This window comes from Vitis riparia, chromosome 4 (genome assembly GCF_004353265.1).
Source record: "Vitis riparia cultivar Riparia Gloire de Montpellier isolate 1030 chromosome 4, EGFV_Vit.rip_1.0, whole genome shotgun sequence".
NCBI classification, from domain to species: Eukaryota; Viridiplantae; Streptophyta; class Magnoliopsida; order Vitales; family Vitaceae; genus Vitis; species Vitis riparia.
The window spans coordinates 8,208,770-8,228,522 of NC_048434.1; the positions used below are offsets into that span (position 1 = coordinate 8,208,770).

General features: G+C 34.1%; 1 pseudogene; it reads left to right on the forward strand.

Moving 5' to 3' along the window:
- Nucleotides 1-5,256: 5,256 nt before the first annotated feature.
- On the forward strand, nucleotides 5,257-18,489 carry LOC117913206 (annotated as a pseudogene).
- Nucleotides 18,490-19,753: the final 1,264 nt, after the last annotated feature.

Sequence of the window (19,753 nt, forward strand, 5' to 3'; positions counted from 1 at the left end):
TGGGTAAATAGTTTGCATGTAAAGTGGAAGATGGTCTTAGCAAAGCATCACTAGTCAACTAAGATTATTGATGGGTTGAAATCAATCCTTGGTTTGACTACTAATAAAAACCTCACTAAAAGTGAAAGTTACATTTTTAGAGCTTTCATTTTTTTTTTTTCTTTTTGTTATAACATGCACACAATGTAGACTGACTTCTTAATTTGATTGATATAAACTTTCTACCAAGTTTCTTAATTAGGAGTTGAAGGAGCATTGCTCCAAAGGCTTTTGAGTTAGTAAAGGAAGATCATCTTCTTTAGCTTTGATCATGCATGAAACCATTATTATTTACTTTTTAATAACTTGAGCTTTTTAAATAAGAAATATTTATGCCAAAAATTTAAAATATTTTTCTTATTTTGAAAATCATCCTCATATGCTTAAAGTTGTAAATATACCATCAAATGAACCAAAATACCTTTTATATAATTTTATAAAAAATATTTTGATGTGAAATAAATATAAAAAGTTTGACTGACGATATTTTTGTTGAAGGAAACACATTCTTCTTATTTCCGAAAAACCAATCATTTTTTTTTATAGTAGTGTTATATTTTGAATAAGATATCCTTTGAAATAATTAGAGACGAAACATAACATCATCAAAACTTTGATTAAATTTCAAAAATGATTTTCACTGTACTCTTTGGGCTTTTTGGTAATTAAGCAAATCTAAATCCCTCTTGTAGATAATATTTTTTTTTTTTCCCAATAACAATGTTCAAACTACCCCACTTAGCCACTTGCATGTCAAATCTAGATTACTTTTATTTCTTAACTTTACTATTAAGTCACTTAAGCTACCCTACGTATAATTGATGTTCACATATGCTTTAACTTTATTTAAATTTTCTTTGAATTTTTTAATCTTAAACATAGCTTTACCATCCCAAGGACACCATATCCAACAATATATTTCAGATTTGCTTGTCTCATTTGGCAATATCGATGAATATTCTATCTCAATTGTATTTTATTTTACCCATTGTTATCCCTCTTTCTCTTCTTCATATCACTCTCATTGGTATTATTTTAGCAAATATTATTCTTCTTTCTCTTCTTCATTTTGATATGGGTCTAATAATTAATTCCATACCATAGCCCCTGGTTTAATAAAATACCATACAAATTCTTTATTTTTTTTCCGCATAACTGCCAACTTGGACAAAGAATGTGCCCTAACTTAACTTTTGTTTGTCGACTTTTTCATCTTTAGAGCATGTTGATAATGCTAAAATAAGTGATTGAAATGGGAAATTTATTCGATTTCCATCAATTACTATATTTGAATTGTTTAATAGAAATAAAAACTAGGAATCAAAATTTTTATGAAAACAAAAAACTCATTCATATAGGTTTCAGCTCTTCTCACCCAAATGATGTTGTGATTCACCTCTATTTTGAATGTTATCTCTATTTTGAATGTTACATGTAACATGACTCGATTCATTTAGTGCTCATTTAGATGTCATTTAAAAAAAATATAAAATAGTAATAATTTGTATATAAAATGTAGGAACTCTTACATAAAATGTATGAATTTATTTTATGTTATTAAAGTTAAATTAATTTTTATAAAATAATTTGAGGCAGCTTATTATTATTATTATTTTGATAATTTAATTTTTTAAATAATTTTTAAAATTATTATCTTTTTAAGATACATTTACAAAGGTTCTTACATTTTATGTTGGAATTACCATTAATTAAAGAAAGAAAGAAAAAAACACAACATAAGAATTGTATATAGGGTTATTTGATTAAAATGATTATTAAAAACCCAAATTTTAAAATCTAGCCCTTCATCCTTTTTTGACCTCATTTTAACAAAAATGTCATTATTATTATTTTCATTTATTTATTTATAAAAATATCATATTTTTTAAAAGAAACATATATGTAAATACTTGAAATAATCAAAGGAATTTATGTCAAAAAATGGTTACTTTCAAACAAAAACATTGAACAATGTTAAATTCACAAATATGAAGATTATTCATATTTTCTAATCAACTAATTCTTGTATATATCCTACCAACACTATAAATTATTTTTTTCAAATTTATTGACTTCACATCATCCGAATCTTTTGTGGACATTGTACCTCTATATGCTTGAACAAGGACTATATCATTAAAAAAATATGACACATCCAACATGTTTAACAATGAGAACTATTCACACACATTTTGTTTTCTTTTATCTTACATAATGCTACTAAATTTGATGCTCCATTTTTGTTTTTCCTTTCACTTCTGCTTTTTGGTGTCAAAAAATATTCTTTCCTTTGACATAAAGCCCACTTGAGGTTGAAATGCTCTATCCCAAATCTTATTCCTTCAAATCATAGTGTCACCTTTCTTTTCAAATACTTTATTAGCAGATAATCAATTCTCACTTTTGTGTACTTAACCTCCCTTCTTAATCATATTAATCTTTGTTCTTTTAGTGACAGTTCTCAATCATTAATCCCCATTGCCTAATAGTTTAAAGAGCATGAATCCTATGTAGAAACCATCAGACCAAGTTCACTCAATCTGATGTTATATCATTCAAACGAATCCCATAAACATCCATCAAACTGTACTTAAACTTCAGTTTGATACAACATATATCATTATCTGGTCTTTAGTTTCTGATCCAGAAAGGGGGTATTAGAGTGGTTTACCGAATGGAGAAGGTGAGGTGGCTTCCATGGCAGACACATTAGTTTATATATATAGTGCAGATAGATTATGGTTTTGATGATTGATCATGATCAAGTTTCAGGTACCTTTTGCTTTTAATCTGATTTTTACAATAACAAAGCAGTATAGTACTAACTGATTATCTATTACAGATAGCTGAAAAGAAAGGCATAAGATCGTATCTCATTATTATAGGCATTAATCTGGTCATATTGTGTGATATATTATATACGTTGAAAAGATATAGTGGAAGGAGCACTTGGTTGGAGAAGAACTACTTGTCTTTAATAAGCAAAGGTTAGCGTCCAAATTAATCTACTATATCAACACAAGGGTGTGTCCTGAGTGTTGGAAGCTTTCGTCACAACACAGGAGAGAAAGCACTTGTTCCCCCACTTGGGTGAATCTATGACACACACCTTTTTAGTTATGCTTCCTCTTGCAGATGAGGCAGCTAGCACCCAACCTCGGGTATACCCAGATAAATGGAGATATATACATATATAGCTAGACATGTTCTTTTACACTTGCAGATTAATCTATATATATATATACAAACAGCTATCTGCACTGCCCTTGGCAACCTAGGAGATCTATATCATGTGTTTCTGCTACGGCAGACTTCAGAATTAATCAAGAAACTTTGGAAGGTAACATGGCATATATGAAAAGTTACAGAGCCAGAGCTAGGTTAAAAGAAAAATTATACCATCAAATGATTTTAGCATTGACAATCTCCTACATATTGAACACCATTCCCTATTTATTCATATATACAAGTGTGCAGGAGTACATGCATTTGGGTACAAATGCACAGATGCACCCATTGAGGAACGACTCTCACATTCTAAGTGGCTGTCTTTCGCTGCCTATATGCGAAGCCCCTCACACTTTGTCCTGCCACTGAATCCAATTTTGTTTTTCAACTCTTTCCTCCCTCTTTATCTTCAATCACATACATATAAGAAACTTCTGATTTTTGCTTGGATATCTTGTTAGTGTGTTATTCCCATCAAGGCTCACCTCCTGAGTGGATGCCACTTTAGTCTTAGTGTCATCAGCAAGTTGCATTAACTCAATCCTGCTGTAGCATTACACTGTTTTTCATGTGTGGGACAAGGGTCTTAGCATCCCATCAACCCTGGTTCTTTTGGATTCTTACTGGGTTGATCAAGACATAAGAATAAAAATAGAATTGAAAATAGATATTCACAGATCCTGTCTGTCAGCTTAATATCTAATGCGTGGGACATCGTCCTACATCATCTTAAAAAGTACATATTATGGGTGTTTGCCATGTATGAGTTCTATCTGAATGTACCTGCAGACAAGAATATTATGCTCAAATCCATTTTCTTTTTTTCCTGTTTAGATGGATGTAGTGGAATGAAGTAGCTATCTGTGAATAAGAATATTTCATTTTGAGGTATGATTACTTCTACCCCAGATGATTTCTCAATCTAATAGAGTCTTGTGAGTTGGGCAACCACAGTATGAATGGGTTCCGAGAGAATTTTGGATGTTGATGGTGATGCAAACTGTTTATGGCCTCCAAATCTTTCTAATACCAAGTATATATGCTCATAATCTGATACCAAGTATGTTCATGTTGAATGGATATTATGCACTGATGCCCTTTGAGACAAGATGTTTGATTCAGTTTCTTGGCCTTGTAATTCTTCCTTTGTTCTAGCTTATGTGAAATTCATTGAGAAAGTTAGGATCAGGAGCCATAATGCTGAAATGGCTTGTTCTCTTAATCAAGCTGTGACCATATATATGGTGCCTGCCCAGAGAATTAATGCTGAAAATGATGTGAGAAAAGGATCACTTTGAAGTACCTTCCAGCATTTTGCTTTCTTTTCCTCATTCTTCCTGAGATTGAAATGGAGTTTCTTGGATTCTGATAGCTTGATAAGACAAATAGCTCTTGATTGAACTGCCGCTATTATGGATCGAAGCAGTTCTTCCCAAGTTATATCTGGCATTGTCCTGCAATAAGACTATCAGACAGCGAAGTAATAAAATTAAAATGGTACCTGATTGTAGCAAGCACTTAATATTTTGAATATGGTATATCATTTGATGAAGCACCATACCGAAGAAGCCCAATCCCAGCTCAGTTGAATCACCTTACCTTGTATGTTTAATTAATATACCATGAGAGATGATATAATGGTACCAGTTTTGTCCTTTAAACCTCTCAGAAACAATGAGATGTTTGACTAGAAGCATTTGAGTGTTCAAATTTTCTACTTTCAACCACTTCATTGATTTGCAGAAAATCATTAAAAGGGTCATTGGCCTCTGCCAAAAGTGCTGACATTGGAAAACCAGCTTTATTCCTATGGTCCTACATATCCATAGAGCATAAAGAATGGCTTAGATGTTAATGAATGTTATCTCATAAACAGGAGTAAGTTCTTATTTTCTCCACCCATGAGGGTTTAGTCAAAAGAAGGAACTGGAGAACCCAAGTCAAAAGTGCACCTCTTCTTCTTGTTCACTATGACAAAGTCACCAAGCCATGGGTAAATCCACCTCTCTCTTGAACCGTTCTCTCAAGCTTATACTTTGGAATGCTGCCACACTTACCCATCCTGGAACTGTATGGATAAGAAGTTTTTGGTTGAATGAACTGGTTCAGCCAAGGGAATCAATAAAAGCCCTTTTGGTTGAAGACCTAATCAGGCCATCTTCTCATATGATTATCCTGTTCACAAGGTACAAGACCGAAGATTTGAAAAAGGTGGGATGGTTTCAGTATCATCAATTAGTCCAAATGTTAATTCTATCAGCCCTAATTCCCACTTGCCATCTCTTTTATCTTTATTGGATTCCTACCATAGTGTTCTGGCAAGAGGACTAAGAGAGCAGAAAAGGCTGAAGGGAAGTCCACAACTATGCAGGGACACTGCAGATTTAGTCAGAGTTGGGAAGATGGTTAGCTTTCCACCACCCATACTCTAAAAAGACCTTCACAAACTGAACTAATTCTCCTCTTTTTTGTGAAAATTTGAGGCAAGACCAAAGATGCTCTCCTGGGAAGACTCATTTACACTGTTATACATCTAAATTTTCCTTCAAGGAACCTTTTCTTGGAGAGGCATCTGACTATATGTGCTTCAAGCATGTTTGGTTTGAGGAAAGATTTCCTAAGAGATGAAGATTTACCCTTGCTTTGTTGTAGCTGTCTGAATTCAATAGTCTCTTAAGTAATTACTGCATTACCTGAAGCCAGTTAACAGAATTCTTGAAATGGTCTTTGTATAGTAGATTTGACTGACTAGTGGACCTAAAATCTTCATTGCTTGGGGTTGAGGAATTTCAGGCTTTAAGACTAAAAATGGTTTACAAAGTTCACAAAGCAGATATTCAAATTGAGAAAATATAAAAACCTGAGATTAATGAGAATCCAAATAATATCCCTAAATGAACATATCTATACATCAATGGTGCGCAACAGAGGTATTTTTCCCAGGCTTTAGCTGTCCAATACATGCTGATATGAATGCAATCATTGACTTGAATCATCTTCCTTTCCTCTCATATAACATACTACATAATACTGGACTCATCTGTCCGAGATAAATCCATGGTGTATTGCTCTTGGCCTTCACATTTCAACCAACGTGCTCATATACTGCTGGAATAAAACCAAAATTCTTCCCATGGAGTAATAGCATTACATTCTTTCACTTCACTTAGATTGGCAAAACAAACAAGAGCAAATGCGTAGTTCTTTCCAGAAATAAAATTGAGTATGGGAGAAAAGAAATGCTCGTAAGTTTCAACTTAATCTCATGAGAAACAAATGGGAAATTAGGATAAAAATCAAGTAAACAAGTCAAGACTATTGGCCAATGGCCCTCAGATGGTTGACTTGCAAGTGAGACGAGAAAATGGTACATAGGTATGAAATTCTTGTGTACCTTAGGCGCTTCTCCTCTGGTTTTTCACTAGGGAGAGGGGGCATGGCCTCCCTTTCCTCCTACATTTGTTTTGAAGAACAATACTTGACTACAATCATACCCTTTGCAGCAACATGATCTCGAATAAAATGATGATGAAGTTCAATGTGCTTCATTCTTCCATGAAAAACAGGGTTCTTTGTCATGGAAATTGGGGTCATGTTATCGTTGTATATGGTCATTTACTGTAGATGCAGAGATCCAGTTGGTTTGTGAGAACCAGTTGAGCTGAGTTGTTTCAATGGTCTGGCTGTTGGTGCTGCAATTTAATCTTCTTTTAGGAACATATCTGGTTTGCAGTTGGACAAACTGTCTAACTGTTCAGTTAGAGTAAGGATGACCAGTATGGGAACTGGGATGGATAAGGTCACTATTTCTGTTCTTGCTTCTAATTCATGTTTAATCTGCATTTCTTTCTTTTTCATCATTACTAATTGGAGCATGTGTGTTTCTTTAGATAACCAATGATTTTACCCGTGTTCTAGGTATGGACAGATGGAATGTGTCATACTTTCTTCTGAAATTGCTGGTGTAGATCTAAGAGGAGCCGTTTTGTGTGGTGTGGGAGCCCAGGGGATTTGTTGGAATCCATGCAACAATTAATGGCGAAAATTAGAAAAACGAGAAAGAAGAACACGAAGATTTAACGTGGTTCGACTAATTGCCTATGTCCACGGGAACAGGGAAAGAGGATTTTCACTGTGTATCTAATTAAGGTTATATAAAAGGGTATTTATATTAATTCTTAGGAATGAAAAATCCAAAAATACCCTTGAACCGCACTCCCCAAGCTATGATTTACCCCACAACAAAAGAAGTACAAGCCTAAATGGCAAATGTTATCGCTCCACTCCATTCCACTTCACTTCGCTCCAGCATTTGCCCATTTTTCTCCTTATGTTTTTTCATAATATGATCCACATACTACAATAGGATTGAACCCAATGAAACGGTTAAAAGGATGTAGAAGTCTATTCCCCAAGTCATTCTGTTCCTTGATGAGGCTGTAGAGAGGTGCATCAGTTTTACTGGTGGTTCTGAGATAGATGAACTAATTCTAGCAATAGATGACATAGTGTTACAGTACATTTCTACCCTTAAGAGACCCTTAAATCATTGAGAGCTGTATGTGGAGTAGATACTGGTGATGGTGGTGGTACAAAGAAGGAAATCATAATGCACGCAAAGTAGACTTGATATCAAATGAGGAAGAGTTGTCTATTGTCCAAGGTGCATTGCAGATCCTCACAGTTGCAGATTGTCTGACAAGCAGATCCGCAGTCTTTGAAGCTTCCTTGAAGACCACTCTTGCTAGACTGAGCACAAGTTTGTCCCTTTCAGTGTTTGGCTCAAATTTGGACCAAAATCAGTCACATGTAGCCAGTAATGATGGGAATGGAGAATAGTCTATGGTTGGAAGGGCTGCCTTGGATGTGGCATCTGTGCAGCTGGTTGATGTTCCGCAGAAGGCTCGGAGACTCTTCAATCTTTTAGATCAGGTGAATGAAACCAATATTTGTGCATTTCCTTTTTCCGTTCTCTCTCTCTCTCTCTCTCTCAATCTCTCTGTCTCACATACACACACACATTACGTATTTCTGAATATGACAGCAGAAACACCAACCGCTAGAAGATAGGACAACATTAGGTATTGCTGAATATGACAGTGGAAACACCAAGTCCTATTTTTAAGTTGGGCATAATCTTGATAGTGATATCCTACACTCTGAATCCAACAAAAGAAAAATGAAAGAATAAACTGTCGAAAACATTGATCATATGGAGCTTGTTAATAGGAAAGAGGCAAATTGGTCTTTGGGGATATTCTTTATATTGGAAGCATCAAAATCCATTTCAGAGTAGGCTTAGGTAGTTTAATAGTTAGTTTTGAGTTAGGCAGTCAATACTGTTCGGCAAGAAAGTTTAGTTTTACCCAATGTTCTGTTAGTATGGTAAACAATGGTGGGTATTCTTTCATGCTACTGTATCTTATACTCCTGTCACTGTGATAGTAAGGGATTTTAGTCTTTTAATTCTTGTGTAGTTTTTGATTGATGGTTAGAATTTGTTTTATTCAAGGGCTAAATTTAACAGTAATTAAAGTCTTTGGTCTTTAGAATTTGGTTCAATCATCTCTTTTTGGAGTTATTGAGGATTCTATTTAAAATGTGTTCAAGGCTTTTCTTTTGAACACATCATTTTTCAGAGCTCTTTACTTCTGTATGCCTTCTCCTCCTCCTTTTCTCTTAATTTTTTCTTCATGATATACTATGTAGTTATCAAAAATTGAAAGAAGTTTCATCCAGTCCCTTATGGAGTGGTGGTCAAGGGCATCTCTGGAGCTGGCAAATTGTTCATTATTGTATTTAATTGTTAGGTGATTTTTTTCCTCTTTGTTTGCCCTTTTTTTGTGTTGTCAGTGTTCTTCTGTGTCTATGTCCTTTTTATTTCATCTCTTTTCTTTGCAAAAAAAAAAAAAAATAGCACACAAATAAATAAATAAAACAAACAAAAAGGAAAAAATAAAGGAAAAGAAAAAGGAAGCTCAAGGGCCCTAACTTTATTTTGGAAGCCATATGTTACCAATTCTCATCTGTAAGCTAAGGGCAAACATGCATCCCACATAATGCTGGGTCCTGAATTGTTGTGCAGCTAAGCTGACAAGATAGCTTAGAAATATGATAGAATATAGCACACATTTATTGTTAAAATTAACAGTGACCTGATGCAATTAAGTTGCTGTAATCTGCTAATATCTATTATTTTTTATACAAAAATATAGGTTGTTTTTCTTATTTAATCTATTCTTTCTGGGTTTAGTTTCAAATACCTCAGTAACTGATGTTTAGTTTCCCTGGGAACTGAAGGGTAGTAGCTCAGGCGCCAAAATTTTCATATGGAAGATTTTACCATTATATCTTGGTTCAGTTGGTAATGACCAACAGATCAGTCCAAGAAAATAAAAGTCAAGTTCAATTGAAGTCAAAAGAATTCTGAGCTTAAGATTTTTTAAGGCAATTACTGTTGTTGATTAACTAAATCCCATTTAATAAGAACTTCTTCATTCATCATATTTCAACAATACTACTGAATTTCTGTTTTTTGCTTTTAGCTCATCAATGGCTGCCTGCCTTAACTCTCTCTCTCTCTCTCTCTCTGTGACACTTTGTTTCTTGCACTTCCACTTGCATCTCAGAGGGTTGCAGCATTTGCAGACACAGTGAATGAACTTGTTTATGATGTCCTCATATCCGAAGTACGGCAGCGCCTCAGTGATGTATCCCATTTGCCCATCTGGTCTGCTGTAGAGGAACCAAGTGCTTTTCATCTTCCTTGCTTCAATGCATACCCTCAGGCCTATGTGACCAGTGTTGGTGAATATCTTCTTACTTTGCCTCAAACAGTTGGAGCCACTTGCTGAGGGCATTTCTAGCAGTGATCCCAATGCTGATGAAGCTCAGTTCTTTGCAACCGAATGGATGTTCAAGGTAACCAACCTGTACCTTAAATGAAAAGCCATGAACCATTCAATTTTTTGTGCATTTGGTTTTCTAAAAAAATTAGACACCCAACAACCCACTTGTTGAATTTAGGATAATGGTTTTGAAGGGTTAATTTTACTTGCATCACATTAAGTCACCAATAATTTCTAATTTCGTTGATTAGCACCCCTATAGATGTATTCATTTTATAAATTTATTTTGTAGAAAGATTTAAATAAAAAGATTTTAGGTGCATGTATCTCTCTTATATATTTTTTACTTAACAAAAAAAAAAAAAAAAGGATTAGGAGCATGTATCTAACCATTGAAAAATAAATTTTATAGATGAAATACATTTATAGAGGTGTTAATTGACGGAATTTGAAACTCATGGTGATTTGATGTATTTACACTAAACCTCAGGAGGTATGAGTGAAATTGACCCTAGTTTTGAATGATCAGATGTTTCCTACCCTAGCAAGCTTGTGCCAAGTGCCCACTTTTGGTACTTGAGACACAAATCAATTAAATTCACTTATCATTTATTTTCTCAAATGAGCGGAAAATTTTGTGTATGCTTTGTCTAATGATACCTTCTGTAACAAAGGTTGCTGAGGGTGCTACTGTTGAATATTTACATAATCACATAAATTAATCATACATGATTAAATGATACTAACAATAGAAAATCACTATAAAGAACTTACTAGTTTGAGCCATCACAAAATAAAAGTGATTGATTGTTGTAACCAAGTCTTCCTCTCTATGATCTTGATAACAGTTATGGTGGCTTTATGGGAAAACAGAAAGACCCTTTATCTAGATTAGAGAAGGGACTTAGCATAACTCAATATTGGGTTCTCATTAGGCCCTCCCATAATGGGCTTCAATGAGACCCATAGCCTACACTTGCCACTCAACTGAGTTTCTACTCAAAAGATGCAAAACCCAATCCAAAATGTGATCACTAGTTAATTGAGCTCATTATATAATAGACTATCCATTAACCCGTTTTTGCAAATACAAATTATTTAATTAATGTTAACCTATATAAAAATTTTCTAACATTCTCCCACTTGGGTTACATTAATTGTTTTTTGAGGATTCATTAAATTCATTTTGAAAATAAGACTCTCGAGTAAAGTACAGAAAAGTTTATTTTGTGTGGCCACACCCTTTTTTTTTTTTTTTTTTTTAAGAAATGATTGTCTATAAGTAGCATCTTGACAAACTTATCCAGTCCAACATGGTCTTAATATTGGACTATGATGGTCTATATGTTAATCTCAACAAACATAATGCCCCTTATAGTCACAAATATTTATAACCATATCGACATGGATCGTAAACCCAGTAGTGTAGTAAAAATCAATGCCAACATGTGATCATCATCTATATGCATTGTTTCTTATCAATCCTCATTACAATTTACTAGCAAAATGAAATTGTAATTGCAATTTCTCAACAAAATGAAATTGTTGCAATTTCTAAACAATATGAAATTGCTTGACTTTAACAAGTCATATGTCACCAACAATGTAGCATAAGAACTCAAAATAGTGGTTTTTGTGACATCCAATAGTTTATAACTGTAATTCTCAAGGTTCAATATCTTAAGATACCATGGTGTATGTAATTCAATTACAACATGCTATAATATAATACTTAATAATGATGATCATAATAAAAAAAAATTAATTTTGCAAGTTGCATAACAATAATTGAAATAAGGAAAATCACAAAAACTCCCACTAAACCAAAGAATCAAAAGACTTAATGACACCCATATTCACAACATGTTCCTTGAACGTTATGGGCTTTAAACCTTTGGTTAGAGAATCAATTAGCATGGACTCAGTTCTTATGTGCTCAATCACAATATCTCATTTCTTCACTAAGTCCTTGACTGTAAGGTACTTGATTTCCATATGCTTAGAACCCGTACTGATCTTATTGTTCTTGGAGTAGAACACAGCTGCATTATTGTCACAATAAATCACAATGGGTCGAAAGATGGAATCCACAACTAGCAACTCTGAAATCAAATTTCTTAGCCAAATAGCTTGAGATGATGCACCATAACAAGCTACAAACTCAGCATACATGGTCGAGGATGCAATTAGGCTCTATTTGACACTTTTCCATGAAATGGCTCCACCAACTAACATAAAAATGTATCCTGGAGTAGATTTGCGATCATCATAACAACCGCCAAAATCAGAATCTGAGTATCCAACTACCTCGAGATTATCCACCCTCCTATACACAAGCATAAAATCCTTCGTTCTTTGTAGATATCTCATGACTTTTTTTGTAGCAACCCAATGATCATGTCCAGGGTTCGATAAATATCTACAAAGAACATTAATAATGAAGGCGATATTAGGTCTCGTACATACTTGTGCATACATCAGGCTACCAATGGCACAAGCATAAGGAATAGTCTTCATGGCATCCTTTTCCAAATCATTCTTTGGATACTATTCATTATTGAGTTTATCTCCCTTCACAATAGGTACACCACCAGCTTTGCACGTCTGCATATTGAATCTTTTAAGCACACGATTGATATAGGCTCTCTGAGATAGCCCAAGGAGGTTTCGAGATCTATCACGATAAATCCCAATACCCAACACAAAAGATGCTTCTCCGAGATCCTTCATGTTAAAATTAGCAGACAAAATACACTTGGTATCATTCAAGAGATTCACATCGCTACTAGCAAGTAGAATGTCATTGATATAGAGAACCATGGAAATTTACTTGCTCCCATTGACTTTCATGTAAACACACTGATCAAACTTGTTCTCTAAAAAACCAAAAGACATCACAATTTTGTTAAATTTCAAGTACCACTGACGAGAAGCTTACTTGAAACCATAAATTGACCTTTTCAATCTGCATACCATGTTATCTTTCCCATTTTCCTTAAATCCTTCGGGTTGTGACATGTAGACCTCCTCACTCAATCACCATTGAGAAAAGTTGTCTTGACATCCATCTAATGAAGCTCTAAGTCAAAATGAGCTACCAACGCCTTAATTAGCCTAAAGGAATCTTTGGTAGAGATTGGTGAGAAAGTCTTTGTGAAATCAATGCCCTCTCGTTGTGTATACCCTTTAGCAACCAATCGAGCCTTGTATCTTTCAACATTTCCTTTGTTGTCTCTTTTGGTCTTGAATACCCATTTGCATCCAATGGGTTTATATCCTTTTGGAAGATCAACAAGTTCCCAAACATCATTGTCTGACATAGACTACATTTCATCTCTCATGGCAATCGGCCATTCATTTGCCTTATCACTACTAAGAACTTCACGATAAGTAGTAGAGTCCACTTCTTTTCCAATGTCATACTCTCCCTTTCCAAGGTAAACATAACAATCATTAGATAAGGCAAGCCTTTTAGTTCTTTGCGATCTCCTCATTTCCACAGGAGGAATCTCATTTACAATAGGGGTTATTTTGATAGTGGGGAAATTGACAGTAGCAACTCCTTGCTGAATCCTAGAATCAAAAGCTCCAACATCAAGATTAACGTCTGAGACTGGCAAAGGTAAAGAAATAACATCCATGGGTTCCACTCTTTCATTGGATTGAGAGGGTATACTATCAACAACATCCAACTCTAAAAACTTTGCCACTTGAGACTCAACAACTCTAGGGCCATGAGTCGAACAATAAAACTTGTATCCTTGTATCCTTTTGAGTGACTAGGATACCCAATAAAGTAGCACCTAGTAGTTCTCGAATCTGTCTTCTTTAAAGAAGGATCATAGATTTTCACCTCAGCTGGACATCCTCATACTTTAAAATAATTCAAACTAGGTTTTCTACCTGTCCATAGTTCAAACGGTGTTTTAGGCACAGACTTACTAGGAACACGGTTCAGAATGTAGGTTGTTGTTTTAATGGCTTCACCCCATAATTATTCTGGCAAATTTGATCTACTCATCATGCTCCTCTTCATTTCCATAAGAGTGTGGTTGCGCCTTTCTGCCATGTCATTCTGTTCAGGACTACCAGGCATAGTATACTAAGCAACAATACCATTATCTTGTAAGTACCTTACAAAAAGTCCCTTTTGTTGTCCAGCGTCACCATGCTTCCCATAATACTCACCACCTCGATCAGATCTTACAATCTTGATGAATTTCCCCAATTGTTTCTCAACTTCAATTCGGAAAACTTTGAACATTTCAAGAGCATTTGTCTTTTCTTTGATCAAATATACATAACCATACCGGGAAAAATCATCAATGAATGTAATGAAGTACTTGTTGCCACACAAGGTAGTGGAGTAAGGCCCACTAATGTCTGTATGAACAATTTCCAACAAATTTTGACTACGAGTTGCACTTTTTTTCTTAGTCTTTGTCGATTTTCCTTTCACACAATCAACACAAATTTATAAGTCATCAGAATCAAGGTGAGGAAGAATCCTAGAACTAATTAAGCATTCTACTCCTTTAGAAATGTGCCTCAAACGCTTATGCCATAACAATGAAGATATTTCATTGGTCAAAGGTATTTTAGCAACGTTGTTTTCAACATTGTAAGAACAAGCAGATAATAACGTCAATCTCTAAAGCCCGTCAGACAAAGCACAATTGCCAATCACTTTAGAGTCATAAATCACCTCAACTCTTTTATTTGCAAAAGTGAAACTATATCCAGTTTTGTCAAGTACTAAAAGAGAAATTAAATTCCTTCTAAACGAAGGAACACAAAAAACATTGTCCAAAACAAGCTGAAAACCAGAATCTAATTCTAGAACAACAATCTCAATATGCTCAACATCAATCCCAATGTCACTGCCAACTTTAAGCTTTGACTCTTTTTCACTTGGCTTCCTTAGATTTCTTATCCCTTGTAAAGAAGTTGCAATATGAACAGTAGCATCACTGTCAAGCCACCATGAATCTAAAGGAACATTAACTAAATTAGATTCAAAACATACATAGGCAGATAACATACCCTGTTCCTTCTTTTTCTTTTCTAGCCAATTCTTAAACTTCAAGCAATCAACCCTCTTGTGACTTTTTTTATTGTAGTGATAGCACTTAAGGTTCGTGTTCTTGGCATTTCCATTCTTCTGCTTCTCACTCCCACTCTTCTTGAAATTCTTGCTTTTCTACTATGGAAGTTGGGCTTTCTAGCCTTTTCAACTCTCTTCTGATTATTCGGTTTTCCAAGAGCAACGAGATGAGTAGATTCATTCTTTTCTCTTTTCAATTTTTCTTCCTCGCCACACACTTAGTGATCAGGTCATTCACACCCCAAGACTGATTCAAGGTGTTGTATGCGATCTTGATTTGGATGAAAAAAGATAGTAGCGTATTGAAGGCTTGATGAACAATAAACTTATCGGGAATGGGAATGTCTAGTACTTTCAATCTAGCCTGAAGATGCACCATTTTTAGGATATACTCATGAACCCCTTTCATATCATTATACCTCATATTCATCAATTCATCCATAAAATACCCAACTTCGGCATTGTTAGATGTATGATATCTATTTGTCACAGCAACGAGAAATTCCTTAGCATTGTTGCTCTCAGGTATTCCTCCAAGGAGATGCTCAACAATGGACCTCTTGATTGAAATGAGACTTAAACGGTTCGATCTTTCCCATTTCACATAATGAGCTCTCATAGCTTCAGTGTTTTCATTAGTAGGCTTAGGGGGTTCATCTTCACGTAGAGCCATGTCTAAGTCCATCATTCCTAAAACAAACTCTATGTTTGGTCTCCATCTCTTATAGTTCGACCCACTTAGAATTTTAATTGTAGTATTATTGTTGTTCACAACAAAAGAAACTGATTGACAAAAATTTACAACTAGATCAATTATGGGCAATAGGTAAAATGCTTAAATAAGCATAAGCAATACAATACAAAAATCAATTGTATTATCATAAACTTCCATTTGGGCAGAGTCCACAATAAACAACTATTCTCTAAGCATGAAGTTCAATAAATAATTCATTAAAATTTATTTCCTTTGGGCAAATAAATTTATCAAATTATTTATCTCATTCAATATCTTCATGTTGTTAAATTAATTTGCACAATAACCTCATTTGGGCAGACGATTGTACAAATTAATCTAAAATTTTCCCCATCAACAAAATAGGAACTTATAAACTTGCAAATTTTGATGGTTAAATCACTTGGGTGAAACAACCTCAACAATTCACATGCAACGTTCCAAAATTAGGTAAATTAAAAAACAATATTGCCCAACAACAATAATGCATATTAGCGATATATATGCATATGATCAAACAAGATGAAGTACGTCACAAAATGTACTTTCAATGATCAATTATAGTTACAAGAATTTGAACAACAATTTTTTTTTTATTACACTTTAAACTAATTATTTAATTAGTTTATGTGATTTAGACCAAGTAGGAGAGAATGCTTGAAAAAGTTTCAATCTAGAGGGAGTGAGTACTACACTCCTATTCCATATATATTAGCATAATTTTTTGTAAATTCTCAATAGAAAACTATACCAAAGAATAATTTTAAGCTAATTAAAACACAAAAATAAGTAATAATTATTTAATAAATATTTTTGACCCCCCAAAAATAAAATTATATATTCAAAAAAATAGATGACAAAAAAACGAGCACATAGGAAAAACGAGGCTCAAAACGGACAATGGATGAGATTACACGCGCCTCACACACTTGACCCGCGAATGAGGAACGTGCGGCACATGTGGTACGTGTGGCATGTGCTGGAGGTCATCTTCAACCTCCAGCAGCGGGTCAAAAAATCTGCAATTCGGATCAAATGACTCGGTTGCTACCCGGATTACAAACAATTGAAAAAAAAAAGGTTTTTTGATCAGGATCTTGAGGGGTTTTAAACTTTAGGTTGTTTCTAACAATTCTAAGTCATTTAATCATAAAAAAAAAAAAAAAAAAAAAAAAAAAAAAAAAAACCAACTTAAAGATCTCCATAATTGATTAACAAAATTCGGTTTTTATACCTCCATAGCCAAGATCGAAAAATTTTATTTTAACACCTATTTCGGCCTCATTTTACATGTATTTTTACCTTAACAATATAAGAAATCTCTCTACAATAATTAATTAAACAAAAAACTTCTCAATCTTGCTCAATCTTTAAAAAAAATATAAAACGAATTTTCTAGGGTTCATACCCATATTTTCGAATTCTCAATTTTCACCAAATTGAGCCAAAAAATCGAAATTGATGCCACATATCAATTATAATATATGAAACAACAAAATCTAAGAGTTTAATTTGAGTAAAACACAATAATTTGAACAAATAAATTTTTTCTTGAATCTTTAAACAAGAAAATTCCGAAAATTGAAAAACTTAATTACTCCTAATTTAAACAACGAAATTGCACATATGATACATCAATTTGAAACTTGTGACAAGAGGAAAAAAAAGGCCTAAAGTTTTACAATAAAAAAAAAAAACCAAAAAACCATACATAGTCATGGATCACAGATTTGGCTCCGAAAATAAAATAAAATAAGAAACTAAAAATTTTATTTTTGATTTCTAATTGTATATCATAAATCATGTAAATCTGGCTCTGATACCACATGTAGAATATTTACATAATCACATAAATTAATCACACATGATTAAATGATACTAACAATAGAAAATCGCTATAAAGAACATACCTGTTTGAGCCATCACAAAATAAAAGTGATTGATTGTTATAACCAAGTCTTCCTCTCTATAATCTTGATAACAACTATAGTAGCTCTATGGGAAAACAGAAAGACCCTTTATCTAGATTAGAGAGGGGACTTAGCATAACTCAATATTGAGTTCTCATTGGGTCCTCCCATAATAGGCTTCAATGAGACCCATAGCCCACACTTGCCACTCAACTGAGCTTCTACTCAAAAGATGCAAAACCCAATCCAAACTGTGATCACTAGTTAATTGAGCTCATTATATAATAGACTATCCATTAACCCGTTTTTGCAAATACAAATTATTCAATTAATGTTAGCCCATATAAAAATTTTCCAATAGCTATTGCTCTTTACATGGAATAATTGTGAGGGATTCAATACATAACAGATCGTGGAGCACAACAGCTATCAACTAACATCGAGTATTTGAGTAATGTACTTTCTACTTTATCAATGTCGATCCCTCCAATCCTAGCTGCATTCCACTCATGCCTTTCAACTCCAAGAGATCAGCTGAAGGATTTTTTAAAATCAGATGCAGGAAATCATCTTGATCTTCCAACACCCAACTTTGTATGTAAGATCCGGCGTGTTAGTTTAGAATAGTGTTTTTTTCTAGAGGAAATTTTGTTGTTGGAAATAGAGGGTAATTTTTCCGATCAAACCATCTCGATGGGCAGCCATTGTGGCAAAATCAGCCTGTGTTTTATGCATGTTATGTTGTCTGTCTCACCTGCATTAAGTTTTGGATAAATATAATGTTTCTGAAATTGCTGGGGAAAGAGGTTGGGCAAGTGGTAGTTGAAATGCCACCACTGTTCATTTGTAGAGTGTGGTCATCTTCAAGTGCTTCATCTTCTGTCCTCCACACCCTATGAAACAAAATCAAGCAAACATGACATTATATTAATTTTTAATACATTTTTTCCTCATTGTTTTATATTTTCTACTATGATGATTTTGAGATAGCACTTGAATAATCCCTTTCATTTTGCTGACTACGGTCTATTTTGGATTCTTTGTTGAAGGAAATGCAACTTATACAGATCTGTATGAAGCTGGAAACATGGTTGGTTCCTAGAATAAGGATCTTGAAATTTTTGGTTAATTACCATTATAATTAAACATGAGCGGCTCATCCAGTCTCTCTTTTTTACCTTTTTACCCAATGAGGATTATGTTGTAGATAATCCTAGCAATCACATGTTTGAGAAAAAGCTTTCCCCAAATCGCAACCCAAACTGGGATCATATCAGGGGGTGTGACTAATATTAACCTTAAGTTCAATCGCATTAGGATTTCATCCAAAAACTTTAGCCCTAACAAATTGGTATACAAGTTGAAAGAATCATTGTCAATCAACACTTCTGTTACAATTCAAAGATCAAAGACAAGTAAGTGCACAAAAATCTTCAATTACGAGGGGCATATATTTCTACAAGCATTACATGCCATGTTCCTATAAATTTCAATTACATAAACGACTTCCTCAATTTCTCTACTCTGTTCATCATAGGTAATTCACCAAGCAGCACCTACTTTATAAAATTAATTTCCCTGCACAAGTCATATATATATATATATATCATTTTTATGAGCAACAAATCCATGCTATCAAGGCCCTAATAAAAGTACCTGCTTTGGTGCCTTTCTTGCAAACTCCACACAGAAATATCATATTTTACAAATTAAGTCAGTTACCTTCAGGTAACCCCACACTATTGCAATTTTTATATTTTTGAAGTAGAAAGAGCTTGACACCCCAATCCACAGAGATATTCATGCATGTGGAAACAATGGTTGTGCTTCAGAAAATGAGTTTGAAAGATATATGGGTAGGAAGCTATAAGCATACCTCTGCATAAATAGA